Consider the following 17,812-nt stretch of genomic DNA (forward strand, 5'->3'; position numbering starts at 1 on the left):
TTGCCTTTGACACACTGATATGGACCAACTTTCTTTGTGGAGGTCGGGAGTTTGGAAGAATGGGTTTAAATTTGGTTGCATAGTTTCCCTTTGCCTGGTTGCTTGAGGGTGTTGATGGCACTTTTGCAATTATTTTTTGTATTGTATTGTAATTACATTTATATAGCACTCACTACCCATAAGGAGGCATCGAAGCGCTTTTTCAGCGAGTGGCACGCTACTCCGGAACCCATAAATGATTAGTGGTGAATTAGTATAGTGAAAATTTGAAAGTAATTTGAGTGGTGGATATGTTAGTCAGATTATGTGGATTGAGAAGGATAGTGGAGATATGGAGAAGGGAAAAAAGGTTTGGATTTATCTAGAACTTGCTACCTCTGATGGGGGGGTTGAAGCGTTTTTCGGCGAGTAGCACACTACTCTGGAACCCGTACAGTGTTAGTGGTGAAGTAGTATAGTGAAATATGCAAGTCATTTTTAATAATTTGAGTGGTAGGTATGTTAGTCAATTATTTGGATTAAGAAGGATACCGAAGGGGTAGAAGAGGTAAAAAGGTTTGCATTTATATAGCGCTTGCTACCCCTGTTGAGGTGTTAATGTGCTTTTTCGGCGAGTAGCACGCTACTCCGAAACCCATAAAGGATTAGTGGCGAATTAGTATAGTGAAATAGGACATTTATTTGAGTAGTGGACATGTTAGTCTGTTATTTGGATAGAAAAAGTGTAGTGGAGGGATAGAAGGGAAGGATTTTGAATTTTTTGTTGTTTTGTTGTTGCTATACCCTTCATTACGAGTGGTTATTCCCCCAGTAATAAGGACTAACATTCAGATCTTGCTGCTTACTGCACCTAAATGCCATCTTCTGCTTTTCTCCTGATAGATATCAGTAGATTTGGCCTGAAATCATTTATCAAGGGAACATGATTCTCATTCCAAAACTCATAAGTCCAATAAGTGTGGTTCCAGGAGTTACCGCACATAGCAGAATTGAATGAAAACTCGTAAGGAAGGTAAAGACAAACTTACCTTGGAAAATTTTTCAGACAGCATAAAATTGAAATTTCTCAAAACTTTAGCAGCATAAAACAGGATTTCAAAAATTCTAACTTCATGTAGAGGTGATATGGGGTATGCAGTCCTTTCGTGTTGTAATTGTTCACGCAGCTCTCTGATGGATGTCGCATGTAGTTTTTCTGAGTCCCCAGATAAATCAAGCAGTGTGTGTGTTCTCCTTTGTACTGCCGGTCACTGGTGTATTCAACTGTGTAGCTTTGGACCGTGTCATGTATGTGCATGTAACTTGCATGATCGAGGTAACTATTAGCAGCGATTACTACGCGACTCTCGGACCTCTTTCAAGTGCTTGCCGTCCTTTTTCCCCAGCACCCCTCCCCCCAGGGGCGGCAATCTGAGGGATAGCCCCGGGCGCCACAAGCTCTTGCTACGCCTCTGACTCATGGGCCCAAACCCAGATGCCTGGAACGACACCTGGTGGCCCCCTGCCCTCGGTAGCCCACCCAGCCCCACGGACCACGCACGCAACCTGGGAATCATCCTGGACTCAGAGCTCAAAATGGACCGCCAGATCAACTCTGTCTCGTCCTCCTGCTTCCACACCCTCTGCCTCCTACGTAAGACCTTCAAATGGATCCCCCTCGAACACAGAAAGACCGTCACTCACGCCCTGGTCACCAGCAGGCTCGACTCCGGTAACGCACTCTATGCCGGAATAAACAAAAACCTCACCCGCAAGCTACAGAACATCCAAAACGCCGCCGCAAGACTGATCCTCAACCTGCCAAGACACTGCCACATCTCCCAGCACCTACGCACACTCCACTGGCTCCCCATCGAAGCTAGAGTCCCCTTCAAGATGCTAACCCACGCTCACAAGGCCCTCCACGACACCGGACCAGCATACCTAAATAGCCGACTCAAATTCCACGCACCCCAAAGGACCCTACAATCAGCCCAGCTTTCCTACGCTGTGGTCCCCCACACCAGAAAGACCAGATCGGGAGGCCGCTCCTTCTCCTTCCGTGCGGCCAGAGCCTGGAACGACTTTCCGCTCCACCTCAGACAGATAACATCGCTCCCCATCTTCGCAAGAAACCTCGAAACCTGCCTCTACGACGGACCCCCTCCTTGATGGACTGGAACCTGCAAATCCCCCCCCCACACACACACACACACACACACCAGCGCCTTGAGACCCTCACGGGTGAGTAGTCGCGCTTAACAAACACCTGATCTGATTTGATTTGACCATCTAGTACTCCTCTTGTCTCCTGCTCACTCGCTGTCTGCCCTTCATGGCTCTTTGCGAACAATTTACAAGTTTTCTTTTTACTGCTTTACTTCCTTTTCATGTGCCTACTCCATTGTTCTCCTACCACCTGTAGTCTTCCTGATCCGTGCTTTCTGCTACACATGCCTGTTTGTTGTACTCCTGCCCCTATTCTGCTCGTACCCGCTTGTGCCTCTGTTTACTGACCGTGCTTGGTTTTTGCCTGTGCATAAGATGTACCATGTGATCAGGCGGGATTGTTCCCTTGTAATGCCCCAGTGCAGGGGTCTCCAACATTTTCTTTCGTAAGAGCTACTTGTGTTCAATGAAAATCATCCGGAGCTTCTAATATTAGTATTGAAGTGTTTGATAGCAGCACATCAGACCAGATGACATGAGTGGCCGCCCTGTGCACGATTACTACCAGAGATCCCCTCGGGGCATCAGGCAGGGCTGCCAGCGGCGACGTAACACCCCCTCCCTCCCTCCCCCCCCCCACCCCCGCCTTCTCTTGCTGCTGCCATGATCAGGTACACTCGTACCTCTATATAATGCTACTTTTAGACTACCCTGGGGTCTTCTAAACGCTAGAAAGGTGCAGTGTCACAAGTATCGTGGGGGTTTGCACACGCGCATCTGTGAACCTTTTGCCGGAGCATGGCAGGTGAGCTGTCAGGATGTCCCCTCACGCACCCACTTTAGGAGGGCACACTCGAATTTTGTAAGCCACAAATGACATTTTACGTTTCTGAACATTAAGTGGATCCCCCTGTTTAAAGGACGCTGGGCTTTGTGAAAGTTTGTTTTTCCGGGTTGCTTGTTACATCTTTGTGTTCATTTAAACCACTGAAAAAATCCCTTACACCACGAGGACATGTTTTTTCAAAGTGACCTTGCTCACAAGCGCTCTACTCAGCGCACCAATGCATCTGTTCACTTTACACAATTTGAGGTGGAGTGAAAACCGATTCACGTGCACACAAAATGGATTACAAATCAAGCCACGTGCGATATGGGGTGCTCGCTACTGCTGTGTTTCCATGTAGTATGTCCGTCACCATCAAGTGCTACGATTGTCCAATTACAAGGTACTGAAGCCAGGGACCTCGGCAGGATGAAAGACAGAGTAGGCCCTGTCTGAATTCGAACCTGCGGGTGCAGGCTACAGATGCTCGCTGTAGGCATGCGCACTCTGCTGTCTCCCGGATGCCCTGCCATGCTAAGAACTCCTGACTTACCTTACAGGTTCCCTTTCTCACAGGTCCAGCTGTGAGCAGTGTTGCCGGGTTTCTTCATAGAATGATGGTTATTCCATCGTCCTGGTGTGATACGAAGCGTTTGTGTTTTCCAGGTACTTATTATTGGGCCATTAAGTAAAATGGATGCCGACTCCGAGCTGCCGGGTTCAGATCTGGAGCTCATTAACAGAATTAAGGCACGCGGACTTTTTAATGCGGTCTTCATTGCAGATAATGTGAGCGCCCGTCGCGGCTGATGGCGGAGCTGGCTCCGAAGATGCGCATGCGTGCTTCTGTCCGGGGCGGCACTGGCTTTGAAGGACGGCCCTCTGAACACGACAACACGCGGCTCGGAAAGGCTGTGAATCCAGCTGGGCCTTCTGACGAATGTTCTAAGTGACAGCCCCCTGGAGCCCTCCCCACCAGCAGCCGGAGAGATCTATAGTTGAATGCGATGTCACAGGCATCAAACATGACCTTTAAACTCTTAGAGGTAGAGTTCACCCTGTTCTACCATGACTGGGATTTCTGTATTTTCTCAAGCGCCTTCTAATCCGTTCAAATGACTTACCTCTGGTGTATGAAATATCACTGCCCTCTATTAGGGCAGAAAGTCCCCTCGGTGGTATATGGGTGTGTCTTCTCCCTGAGTGCCTAACGGCATGGATAGCCGGTATCCTGACTTTTATTTTGTTCCTGGTGTCATGCTAATGTAGCTCGTGCAAGGGTGATACCAATGACAGCTCCTGGACCTCCCCAGAGGCTGGAGGGGTGCACCAAGGGTTCCCCCATTGTGCGGAGAGGACCGCTCTCTCCATCCTGGGTGAAGCGTATACAGCTGTGGTGACCGCGTATCATCTTTTGGAATATTAATGCTGAGACCAGACCTTTTTACCTGCTCCACTGAGTGAAGCCTGTGAGCCTCTCCTCTTTAAAGTTCTGCTGTTGTGCGTGTGGCCAGACCCTTACACTGGATGTGTGTGTATGTTGAGATGTGTGTGTGTGTGTATATATATATATATATTTTTTTTTTTTTAAATTATTATTATTTATTTATATTTAGCACAGGTTCAGTGGTGGGACTATGTGTTTGTGTGAGACTGAGTGGGAAACATTTTGGTCACACCTGGCCTGGCACAGCCTGAGATGGAGGATAGCGCTTTCCCAAACAGTGGAAGTGTGTTGCCTTCTTCCCTGTGTCTAGAGCGTGGAAATCCAGAAACCAAATGGAGGAAAGGGACAGGGCTGCATTAATGAATTCATTCCATGGGGTGTTTTGTTAGCAAGGGGCGGTGTTGTAGGTGAAGATGCTGCTTTCCATCACTAAACAGAGGAAGTTTATTACGTAACAACCCTCTGAACACCTTCAGGGCCAAGGCACCACAGCTCCAACTGACACTGCAAATCCAAGATGCACAAACGCGGAACACCGTACCACGCACTGGAATTCCATTACACGGGGAATATTCTTCTGAGTCAAAGTTACTACACGTCTCCTTTTCTTCATATGACAGCAACTGGACACAAAGACCATCAAAGATAGTCAAAAGAACATCTGTCACTCCAGGGTGGAGAATTGAAAAGGACAATATGAATTCACATCACAAAACCCACAGACTCCCAAAAGAAACCATGAACTCCTAAGGCATCAGTAACCCGTTGGAGGAAAGCTCACCACACACGGAATCCTCCAACCACCCGGGGGTCTGCAAGGCCTTAATAATCTCCTTTCCTCACAAGCGGCACAGACCCGTTGCATGCAGACAACAGGTGAGGTCCCGTGGTAGCACTTCCCATGGCCCTTTCCACAGTTCTGTTGTCACTTCCCCGCCTTCGCCCATTCTCCTAACAATGCAAGTCGGTTGTGAAGAGCCTTCCTCATCATCCATCGCTTTCCTGCAGGACCCCCCCTTCGGAAATAGAGTTGCACACCTCCGACGCCATGTTTCGCCATTTTCTGGCTGCACCCCATTGCCACCTCCTGTTTTCACTTTGTGCGGCCCCTTAGAAATTGAGGCACCATGACCTACGCTTCCTGGTTTGACCTTTACCCAATCACCCACGGTTATCCACCGCCAATACGCTCATTTTATTGTTCTGGTCGGTTCGATGCAAATTCAAATCTGGTATCCATGTAGGAACCAGTGTCCTTCCCGGAGACCTCCCGCTCATCAATTCAAGTGCTGAGTTCCCAGCCCCGGGAGTCGCGCCTGCGCAGTGAGTCCACAGGATATCTCTCACTGCCCCTTGTAAACTCAACGCAGACTTCACTGCCAGTTCCATGGTTCCCATTATCGTCTCTTGATCCTTTCCTCTTGCCCAATCCCGTGTGGGTTGTATTTGGACGTACACAGGTTTGATTCCAAACCCATGCATCTCTCCTGAGGTTAATGGTGTGCGTTTGTCTGTAACTAGACAAGAAGGAATCCCTTCCCTGCCGGAGATCGCACCAAGCACGCCTATTATGGAGTGTGGTTGCATTTTGCATAAACACTGCAGTAATGCACTTAGACCTGAAGTTTGCGACAACTGCTGCATCTCTTGCTTGTTCGGCTGTTTTTGTAAACATTTATATTGTCACTCTCAAGGTGCAAGAATACAGATTAGTTAAGGAACAGTTACTTGCCTTGAGCAAGCATTAGTTCTGTCTATGCTGCTGAAGCGATAATGCAGTCAGATTACTGCGCATGCGCTCTGCCTGCTTCCTGTCACATGCTGGTGAACCTATAATACAGACAGATAACTTTGCCTGCTGTCTCCTTGTTCCTGCTGCAGAACCTAAGACAAGGTAGCTAAATAAATCTGCAGTATGCCGGCTTCCTGCCCCATGCTGCTGAACCTCGAATATAGGCAGATAACTATACATGCTGTCTGCCTGCTTCCTGTCCGTGCTGCTGAACCTAGAATACAGGCAGATAACTATGCATGCTCTCTGCCTGCTTCCTGCCCCATGCAGCTGAACCTCGAATACAGGCAGATAACTATACATGTTCTCTGCCTGCTTCCTGCCCCATGCTGCTGAACCTCAAATACAGGCAGATAACTATGCATGCCCTCTGCCTGCTTCCTGTCCATGCTGCTGAACCTAGAATACATGCTCTCTGCCTGCTTCCTGTCCATGCTGGTGAACCTAGAATACAGACAGATAACTACGCCTGCTGTCTCCCTGTTCCGGCTGCAGAACCTAAGAGAAGGTAGATAAATAAATCTGCAGTATGCCTGCTTCCTGCCCCATGCTGCTCAACCTCGAATACAGGCAGATAACTATGCATGCTCTCTGCCTGCTTCCTGTCCATGCTGCTGAACCTATAATACATACAGATAACTTCGCCTGCTGTCTCCTTGTTCCTGCTGCTGAACCTAAGACAAGGTAGATAAATAAATCTGCAGGATGCCTGCTTCCTGCTCCATGCTGCTGAACCTCGTATACAGGCAGATAACTATACATGCTCTCTGCCTGCTTCCTGCCCCATGCTGATGAACCTCGAATACAGGCAGATAACTATACATGCTCTCTGCCTGCTTTCCTGTCCACGCTGCTGAACCTAGAATACAGGCAGATAACTGCGCATGCTGTCTGCCTGCTTCCTGTCCATGCTGCTGAACCTAGAATACAGACAGATAACTTTGCCTTCTGTCTCCCTGTTCCTGCTGCAGAACCTAAGACAAGGTAGATAAATACATTTGCATTATGCCTGCTTCCTGCCCCATGCTGCTGAACCTCGAAAACTATACATGCTCTCTGTCTGCTTCCTGTCCATGCTGCTGAACCTAGAATACAGGCAGATAATTACGCATAAACAAATTATGCGGTAGTAATGTAAAGGAAAGCGCACCTCAACAGAATTTTTATAATCAGACTGGGTAGTCAATAACATTTGTAATGTGATATTTTGTAAAAAACAAAAGCAACCATTTGTTGTGGTGCCACTCAGGATAGAAATGCACCTTACTACCTAGATGCCAAGCTACACAGATCCTGCACTGCATTCACCTTGATAAACAATGTTATGTACAAATATCCGGGCACTCAAAAGTAATAACTGTTATTCATATTGGTGTTTGACCAAAAGACAGCCATAGAATATCATCAAAGTATCACTGGCAACAAAGCAAATTGAGGTCCTCACATAATACGTATCAAAAGTTTTTAATTTAGAAAGGCTTTGTACAGAAGAACATCACAATTCTAAAACGAGACCGAGAGAAAACCAATGTTCCCTAAATAGATATACGTCTAGAGAACAGTTCATAAAATGGATAGTTGTAGTCTCAAGGTCCTGATCCAAATAAGTAACAGCCGACACGTGTTTCGTCACGTCTTGTGACTTACTCAGGGCTTTTTCAGATTTTAGGGTATCTATATTTTATTCAGACGTTTGTTTCTCAATAGTGTTTCCAGAAATGCGGCACTTGTTATCCGCTTTTTATAGTCATAGTCCTCCTATTTTCACAGTCTGTTTAGATAAGAGTTTATCAGCTTAGCTTTTTCAAAAAAGTTTATCTCCAACGAATGTTCTATGTTTAAGCACAAATTAAACGTATTTCCACCGTGCATGCGGCCCAAAACAATAGTCTGTGGTATCTTAAATTTGTTCTTGTTGTCGCAAACTTCATTCCATCTTCCGTATGGTTATTTTCGTTATAAACTTTAGTCCCACCATTATAAGTCAAAATCCCGACAGGCTATGATAGGCCCGCACAATACTATTTAGAATCCCAGAAGCGTGGGCCCGGCATGACACCTTCAACGAGACAGAATTATGCATGCTCCCTGCCTGTTTCCTGTCCATGCTGCTGAACGTAGAATACAGGCAGTTAACTCCGCATGCTCTCTGCCTGCTTCCTGTTCATGCTGCTGAACGTAGAATACAGGCAGATGTCTACGCATGCTCTCTGCCTGCTTCCTGTCCATGCTGCTGAACCTCGAATTAAGGCAGTGTTAACCACGCATGCTCTCTGCCTGCTTCCTGTCCATGCTGCTGAACCTAGAATACAGGTGGATAACTGCGCATGCTCCCTGCCTGCTTCCTGTCCATGCTGCTGAACCTAGAATACAGGTGGATAACTGCGCATGCTCCCTGCCTGCTTCCTGTCCATGCTGCTGAACCTAGAATACAGGTGGATAACTGCGCATGCTCCCTGCCTGCTTCCTGTCCGTGCTGCTGAACCTAGAATACAGGCAGATGACTACGCATGCTTCCTGTCCATGCTGCTGAACCTAGAATACAGGCAGATAACTGCGCAAGCTGTCTGCCTGCTTCCTGTCCATGCTGCTGAACCTAGAATACAGGCAGAGGACTACGCATGCTCCCTGCCTGCTTCCTGTCCATGCTGCTGAACCTAGAATGCAGGTGGATAACTGCGCATGCTGTCTTTAAAAGTTGGAAAATGCCTCTTGTGGAGACGCGTATAGATTTGGCCTTCGGTTAATGTTTTGCGTGCATGATATGAGGTGGTGTCCGGTCCTGCTTTTAAGCCTTACTCCCTTTCACTTGCCCAATTTAGAAGGAGGGAGAGGGAGAGAGAAAGAGATCGTGTTCGTTCATCTCTTAAGATATCTTTTCCAGTAGGAAAAGAAAGTGGAACTGGAAAAGATATCTTAAGAGATGAACGAACACGATCTCTTTCTCTCTCCCTCTCCCTCCTTCTAAATTGGGCAAGTGAAAGGGAGTAAGGCTTAAAAGCAGGACCGGACACCACCTCATATCATGCACGCAAAACATTAACCGAAGGCCAAATCTATACGCGTCTCCACAAGAGGCATTTTCCAACTTTTAAAGACAGCATGCGCAGTTATCCACCTGCATTCTAGGTTCAGCAGCATGGACAGGAAGCAGGCAGGGAGCATGCGTAGTCCTCTGCCTGTATTCTAGGTTCAGCAGCATGGGCGAAAGCTGGTGGCAGCCCTGTGAATATTGAGACGATTCTGGCACGTGTTCAAAAGGTTTCGGGTGCTCTGTGCTATGGTGTAAAATCAGAAACCATTAGCTGCCCTTGTTTTCCATGGAAATGGCTGAGGGGGGAGGGGCGAATTCGGCAGGCTGCCGTTACTGCGCTCGATTCACTTTGCTGCATCTTGTTAAAATCAGCAGTCCGGGCAGGTCCGCAGAGTGAGCCGCGGCAGCCCAGATCCCCAGTGATGTCTGTGCCAGGCTGCACAGTGCAGTGTCCTGCGGCACAAACATACATCACCTGCTGGACCAGAAATGATGCGCCCTGCATCCCTATGATGCTGCGGGTCTGTTTAGAGTCAATAGGTCTGCCCTGTGCCCGCCCAGCTGAGAGCTCGGACATACTGCTTACAAGGATAGGTAGAAGTGTTGGGGTGTTGAAAACCCTCTCTCAACGCAGGTTTTTTTTAGGGCGCTTAGGGTCGCGCCCGATGGAACGCAAACAGTATTTGTGCACTCTTTGGCTAGCCCTGGTCTCAAGCTGAGCTCAAGTTGTGCTTCTTGCAACTTCTAGCTGCCCTGGTTGAAAATAAAACTCAAGAGTGGGTGCAAATACCGTTTTTCCATTTAGTCCACTTTTCTGTGCTCTTACAAAAATATCGGGTTCAAAACTCCAAAAACGGCAAGCCAAAGTGGTATTGGAGCCAGGGTGTTTGCGCACCAGACTTTAAATCAGGTCGATTCAAACATGCCAGCAAATAAAAAAAAAAAGACAGTACTGTTACCTCATCCATCCACCGGTCTTCATCTTCCGCCTCACAGTGAAGAAGTTGGGCAGCTCTAACCCTCCGGTTTTAGACACTCGTGGTCAGTAAGGTCCTTCAACCCTTGAATCCAAGTCACCTCAGTGAATGGTCAGACAGGAGTGGTCAGACGAGTATCCTACAACCCTGCTTTGAATTCATTTTGAACCACAAGGCAGAGCAGGGCTTCCTTAGGAAACGTGGTTTTCCTTTTGTAAATAAAGGATCATCCAAAAATCATGTGTCACAGTTTGGATCCGACTTTCAAAGTGATGAGAAAGAGGCAGGGTTTGAGGCTTTTCAAGGTGGAGGAAACACTAGGGACAGATTAACTTAGAGGAGGGTGCCCCTGTGTTTGAGACCAAAACATTTCAGATGGGAAAGGTCAGGTAGATATCAGAAGAATTTGAGAAGAAAATTGAAGTGAAAAAGTGGGGACATAAATCTTAATGTGGAAGTGAGATTGGAGAGAATCCAGACATTGAATAGTTTCTAAAATTATAAGTAGGTTATAAGGCTTCTTGGGTTGAAATCTTTAAGTACCAGACATGTGACGTGCAGGAAGGGGAGTGGTCAAAGATCACACTCACTTAGAATAGTGACTGATGCGGAGAGGGAGAATGGAGGGGAAGGAAGTGGACATGCGTGGAGTGAAGAGAATTGTTTTCTTGAAGTTGTGATGGAGATAGTGTAAGACACCCTGGCATTTGAAGTAGAAAAAGAGAATGAGATACAATTGTGAAGAGCAGGGATGAGTGTAGGAGAGTAAGGAGAGAAATGTATGCAATGCCTGAAGGACCAAATGTGAAAAAATGCTGAGGTCAAGCAGTGTTGTTGGGGACAAAGGAGGCTAAAGGCAGAGCCTTCAGGGAGGCCTTAACCAGTGGCAACCGAGGTGGCTAGCCCAGTGCACAAGTAGTAGAGCAAGGTTAAAGTGATGGGAAGGGCTGACGTGTGAATGGATACTCACGACTGTAGGTAGGCCGATAGCAGCACGTTTCACTTGCTTACCAAGTTGTCACCACTGAGAGGACGACTAAAGCTACAAGTAAGCAGACTTCATTATTGAGTTAAAGTACCTGCAACCGGCAGGGTGAGGACCCTGGAGCAACCAGTTGATACATTCCAAATGGCTTGTCTAAATTTCCAACTCCAGGATTCCATTAACCCCACAGGATAAATAGACGATGTCCCAACACAGTTCATTTGTTACCAATATAAGTGAACTATTGCAGACTAAAAAGGACTAGGCATGTCAATACCCTACTGTTCCCCAACCACATTCCCCCTTCAACTGTCCCCATAGAGGCTACCCCCATTAGACGATCAGTAGGTAATTCACATGATTGCCCACTTGCTACAAAGTACGGCGTGTCCTTGTCAACAAACCAGACCATGTGACGAACAATCCATATTCTGGTATACCTAGCGCCATACAGTCACCGGTCATCACTGCAGCCGAAGAATCTTATCGGACCTTATCCTTGGCAGAGCAGCTCCCATGTGTGTGTTCATATCCGCAGTGGCAGCCGCCGCTGTGTAGTTCTGGTTCGGCAGTACTTTAAAGTGAAAAGGCCTTTTTTTGATTTCTTACGCCTTTGTCCCTCTGCAACCAATCTTCATGAATTGGTTCATTTTAACTTGAGCACTGCGTGACAAACCTCTACAAAAACTTGCCAGACGCTTGGGAGGTTTTGTTTTCCATTGGTATATCAAGTTTTGCGGCTTCCTCCAAGGAGGTGGCAAAGGTAATGGGGGCAATAGGGTTTTCATTTGTCTATAGCGTTGGTGCTGTTTATGGAATCTGCATCAAAAGACGCAGAATTAGCAAATTACAATTAATGCAGGTATACCAGGGTTCGTGCAAATCTGATGGGGGCGGCGGGGGAGTAAAAAGGTGAGGGGGGTGTCAAAATATTTTTGATTTACTAATAACTTTGGAAGCGTTTGATGGATCGGCGCAAAATTTGTCACAAACTTATGTTTAGACTAGTCCTTTTTGTTCTCAATTTCATGCATTTGAGGACACACATTCAAGGGACCAGGGTCGAAGAAGTGTTCATCCTACTAGATTTTGCACCGGTTGATGAGTTTGCATAAAATTTGACACTTGTATGTAGGGTGAAACTTTGACTGTCAAGTACACGGTGCAGAATGGGTACGAGGCAGGTAAATGAAATTCACTGAAAAAAGCCACAGTTGAAGGCCAGTTATGGTTCAGCGAACACAAAACCCAAAAGGACCTCAATTTGACCAATTATAGTGTGCAACACAGATTTCACACTATAGCTCATGCACCTGCCATGGTCCGAACCCCCCTTACCAGATGGCCCTATAGATAAAAAGCTGCCTTCAAAGAACAAAACATGATCGTGGCATGAGTTATACTGTCAACTGTGCATTGCAAGCACATTTTTTAGGTCTCGCCTGGCGTTAGCAGCGCATGCGCTGTACTCGCCATGCGAGGGCCTTTTGCTATCTATTCAGATTTGAAGGCTACATGTGCACGCGTACGGAGGGCCAAAAAAATGAACGCGCATGGACAAACAGATGTGCATGTGCGCTCACCTTGGTGCCTCCTCTTCCTTGCCTGCATGCACAAGCGATCTCCTTTCAAGTCGGTAAACAGTAGTTGACAATGGCGAAGAAGCGCGATCCAAGAGGAAACACCAGCCGCTCAAGAAGGAATCACCCCGGGTGCTGGCCTGCCTAACGTGGATATATCACAAAGGCCGTACTCCGCACTAAGCTCTCGGGGACGCTGTAGTGTGAAAGGCAAACACCCAGCACTAAGCTTTCTGCTCAAGAAGGAATCACCCCGGGTGCTGGCCTGCCTAACACGGATATATCACAAAGGCCCGCACTAAGCTCTCTGGGACTCTGTAGTGTGAAAGGCACACACCCAGCACTAAGCTTTCACAATAACCCCGCACAGTATGTGTCATTTTAAAGTTAAATACATCTAACATGTGTTTGTGATTCACGCTTGAGGAAGAACACATTTTTAATGTAAGCAATACACAAACGTGCACAGTGCCTCAGGTCAATTATAAAAACATTTTCCTGCACACAATATCAACACAATAACCCCACTCTTACACCCCCGAAACCAGGCATTGGGGCTTCCCTCAAGCACTTAAAAGCCCGCAGCCGGCACTAAGCTTTCTGGGACGCCGTACTGTCACGCGCCTGTACACGGCTGCTCTTAATAATTTACGGCTTAGGACCTAAACTGCACAGGGGTCATCGTCACACACACAGCATGGTGCACACAGACGTGCACACACACACCATATGTACACCTGTCCTGCTCTCAAACACCTATTTCAGAAGTACAGGACCCAAGTTTACTCACACACAATTCTAATCAGCTCGACTCTGTTCTTATTTGCCATGTTGCGCACACGCATTTCCTTGTATCAGTCACTAAAGGAGAGAGATACCTTGCCTGCACCTGCAAACACCTAAATGCTGTACATAACCTCCCCTCCCCCCTACTGTGACTGCTCTCATAAGCACCATATTCTGCACACGCAGTGGAGTGTAATGTGTACCGTACCTAAGTAAATAGGTCGCATTGCCTCTTTTAGTAGCACAGTAACTGGCAATTTTTTAAAAGAAAAGCATTTAGACACAGGAAACATACCTTTTTTCTTAGAATTGTGAGGAAAACAACAGGTGTTAAACATTTCCTTGCACTAGATGCTTTGCACTAAAAAAAAGCTGCATGCTTTCGCATATGTTTCCTGTCGTCTGAGCAAGTGTTACAAAAGTATCGATGTCGCCATGTTTTGTTAGATAGAAATTCGCAGCCTAAAGCAAAGCGGTTTGTGCTTTCAGATATATGCTGTGAGTTTTTACACCTTCTTTTCGCAGCAACGTGCGCGCATACCATGTGTACACCCCTCCTGCTCTCAAACACCTAAATCTGGTGTACAAGCCCGAGTTTACTCGCACACAATTCTAATTAGCTCGCCTCTGTACTCTTATGCCATGTTGCGCACCCGCATTTCCCTGTATCAGTCACTAAAGAAGAGAGATACCTTGCCTGCACCTGCAGACACCTCAATACTGCACCCCCCCCCCCCCGGACTGTAACTGCTTTTATAAGCACCATATTCTGCACACGCACGTCTCCTTATTAAAGGAACAGACCCCGGCCGTTCACACACACACACATTATAATCTGCACACAAATGGTCTCCTCTCCTCCATGCCCATACAGACTTTGGCTCCTCTCTGCAACAACCAATTGTGACCTTGTTTCTCACACAAAAGAACAGCTCCTGTCTGGTCTCACATACTTCACGCTGTGCACACTTGTAACCTCTTATGTGCACACTTCTCCTAAGGGGCAGCCCCTGGTTACTTTCACACACACACCAATTTGCGCAGACGCATGTCCTCCTCTCATATTGTGCACACGTGTGGCCCCTTTTCTTTAGAGCACTTACAACCACCATACTCTACACACACACAACTGCACGATTCATGCTGTCAGATACAGTATTCCGGGTGCACTCTTCTGCCGTTACCAGGCCCTATAGGTCTCGCCTTTCATGAAGTTAAAGCCATTTGCTTTGCTATACAATACTATTAGCAAAGCAAATGGCTTTAACTTAATCTAAGGCGAGACCTATTGCATTTTCAATGCTTGTTGTTTGTTTGCTGTTTTGCTTATGTCAGCTGACATCCCATCCTCTAAAATTAAAAGTACATGCGGAAGTGCTTTGGGCCATCCCGCTTCATCCATTGATCATCTGTTCAGCTGTCATTCACATTTTGCGTTTGTCCATTACATCATCCAGCATGTGGCTACAGAGTTTTCCTGCTTCAGCCATTGCCTGTTACTACAGCTTAGGGACCATCTGGAAAGAAATATCAGTGGCAGTGGAAGAGCAAGTTTTGCAACAGCGGGTGCTAGTGCTTTGAGTTTACGGGTGATATTAAGTAAAAACAAATGACCAGAAAAAGGATGCACAGGATTTTTGGTTCTTTTACGACCTGCAGAGTACAAAATGGGAATATCATGTCACTTAGCTGTACAAAACACAGCAGTCTTCTGTCTTCAGTGATTGCCGCAATTTCTCCCTTTTCTACCGGCAATTTAAGAGAAATTAGCATCTTAGGGTCCCCCAGCCATAGAAATATCTCTTTCCAAAACCTGTTCCTAAGCACCCGAAGCCAAAATTAGGGATAAGAGCAAGCTTCCACAATCACCTTCTGCTTTCATACATCTGTTGTGATTACCGTCCTCTCGCCGGGAGCTGTCCGAACCCCGGAAAGACTCCAGTGTAGCCTGTAGATGGAGTCATTTGTATTAGTATCGACAGCTATTCAGATTTTCTATTAATCAAATTTGGCATCTAAAAGGCTAATAAATTTGTTTACCTGCAATTTGAATTAAAGGAGAAATTATAGAGTAAATGGTATTGCAATGCAACAGTAAACAGCGCAATGCTTCTATATCTTACAATATCTCCTCGGACAGGTGACCCTCTTCTCGCTCTTGGGCAGTCGAAGTCGAGCTTCTTCTACCTAGAGCTAGTGCCGTTGTGATCATCTAAATACATTGAAATATCATTCTATTGAGACTCTTTCATAACTTCAGCTATTATGCCGTGATCTGGCACTAGATTGGATTTCTGAAAACAACTTGATCTGCTATAATTTTTTTTTTTTTTTAAGTCGCCATTAAATCTGATTTACATTTTTCAGTTTGAAACTTTGTTTCCCCGAGTAGTGTACATAACTTATCGGTCACCTGCTATGCAACGGGGAGTGTTTGTTTGAGCATGTAGTAGAGATGTTTCTGCTTACATAGTTATTTTCCATGAGTAGTTCTTTAGTGACATCAGCCAATAGGTAGTATTTTTTTATACAGACGGTAACTTTGCCTGTAATTTAGTCAGTTGTATGTGTAGTTAGTTGAAAGCGTGCTAATTAGTTTAACAGTGACTTGGTTATGCTTTTTGGAAAGGCATACTAATAATGTAGGGATAGAGGAAGTTTCCATTACATTGCAGTTTTTGCTTTTTAAAGTAATAGAAAACCTATTGTAAGTTTAAAAAATATGTACATGGTATTTCCAGGTGTTTCACCTAAGTTCCAATACTTATACATGTTTAGCATTTACCTACAGGTAAATGTATACATGTGTACGCCTATTTTTGCTCCCCTTTGTGTACGGTGTTTTTGCATTGCTGCAAACTTCTTTTGTTGAAAGATGAGACGTTTGGTGATCTTTCACAAAAAAGTCCTTCACATAGAAATCATTTTTCTAGGTGACATACTCTTCGACAAGCTGTGTGTAAAATACTGAGGTTTTCACACACTTCTATTCTGCACCTGGATCATGTAGGTTTATTTGAAAAAGTCCAGATAAGTGTCAAAAAGGAACTGCAAATGCTTGTGAACTCAAAAGACATACCAAAAGATTACTTGGATTAGGTGTTTGTATAAAATTCTTTGCACTTTTCTTAAACTTCAGTTTATTATGAGTGTTATCTGTCTGTGCAGTAATCTGCATGGTTTTACCCTGTGAAGCAATTATTTATTTGTCTTTTTTGGATACCTGTCAGCAGAGTAATTTGAGTTCGATGGACAATTCCATTTTGTAATGTTGGCCTGCTCTCAGTTCCTTTTATGTTCAGCTGAATATATTTTAATTACTGTTGGATTCTTCTCTGGTGAGCTTTGACTGGAGACATGCACATGTTAGGTGACATTTAGATGCATAACAAAAATGTTACGCTGTACCTCTTGTGTATTGATTAAGGGGCGGAACCTGATCGGTTCTAATTTCCTTCTTCCAATAGCTTCGCTCCTCCGTTCACTGCAAAATGTTTTATGGTGTTGGATAAATTCTTCTTTGTGCGCTCTTTGAAATTATGATGTATTAGGATTGTTTAATTTCTCAGTCATTTGGTGCCAATCCGCCAGTAAAAGATTAGCCATATACCTTGAAAAGCGCCAGGACCTTTAGTTCTGCTTGAGTCAGAAGCCAAGTTAATTCTCTTGAAAACTACTTATTATGCAGCAACAGTGCTGGAATTGGAAAAAATGACTCTGAGAATCCTCAAATTGGGGGTCCAGGTGTGGCAGAGGAAAGAGGGTAGAGTTCGGCGGGACAGACCTTGAAAATCAGGACCCGACAGTCAACTTGTACATTTATTTATTTTTAAAAATCTGCTGCAAATAAATTGGCAAGGAGAACATAAGTGACAGCAAAGCTATTTTAGATTACATATTTGGTCATAAAGAGACTGCATTTTAAAATATCTTACAGGTTTAAGGCACCTGCTGCTGAGGTGGTGGTGGGCCCAATTGTGAAGGGATTATAATATTGCATTAAGATAACTCAACTGGCTAACCGTTCGGGAGAGTTCTGTATTTTGGCCATCATTCTGATTCATAAAGTAGCACAGAGGGTTAATGTGTCTGCTGCAAAACACATTGTGTAACGTGCAAATCACTGATGGTTGTTTTATTCAGGTAGGTAAGTGGCATACTGCTTTTGACTGAGATCATTAAGTTGCAATCCTTCTAATATAGCACAGTGATCTATTTACCGGCATCAAGGAGCTGC

The 17,812-nt window shown here is 45.5% G+C and overlaps 1 protein-coding gene and 1 long non-coding RNA gene across 3 annotated transcripts in view; one reads left to right on the plus strand and one right to left on the minus strand.

Annotated features, from left to right (window-relative positions):
• ADISSP (adipose secreted signaling protein) overlaps positions 1-17,812 on the plus strand; it is a 348,232-nt gene that overhangs the window by 290,298 nt on the left and 40,122 nt on the right. The window lies entirely within an intron of this gene.
• The window catches only part of LOC146863286 (uncharacterized), a 93,821-nt gene that overhangs the window by 50,769 nt on the left and 25,240 nt on the right, over positions 1-17,812 (minus strand). The window contains exon 1 of one of the 2 annotated variants that reach the window (XR_014978234.1): positions 3,528-3,786. The exons of the other annotated variant lie outside the window; for it this stretch is intronic. This is a non-coding gene — a long non-coding RNA (uncharacterized LOC146863286). Of the gene's footprint in view, positions 1-3,527; positions 3,787-17,812 lie in introns of those variants that run through there. 2 annotated transcript variants of the gene reach the window in all.

Source organism: Triturus cristatus, chromosome 2_2, assembly GCF_964204655.1.
Source record: "Triturus cristatus chromosome 2_2, aTriCri1.1, whole genome shotgun sequence".
NCBI lineage: Eukaryota > Metazoa > Chordata > Amphibia > Caudata > Salamandridae > Triturus > Triturus cristatus.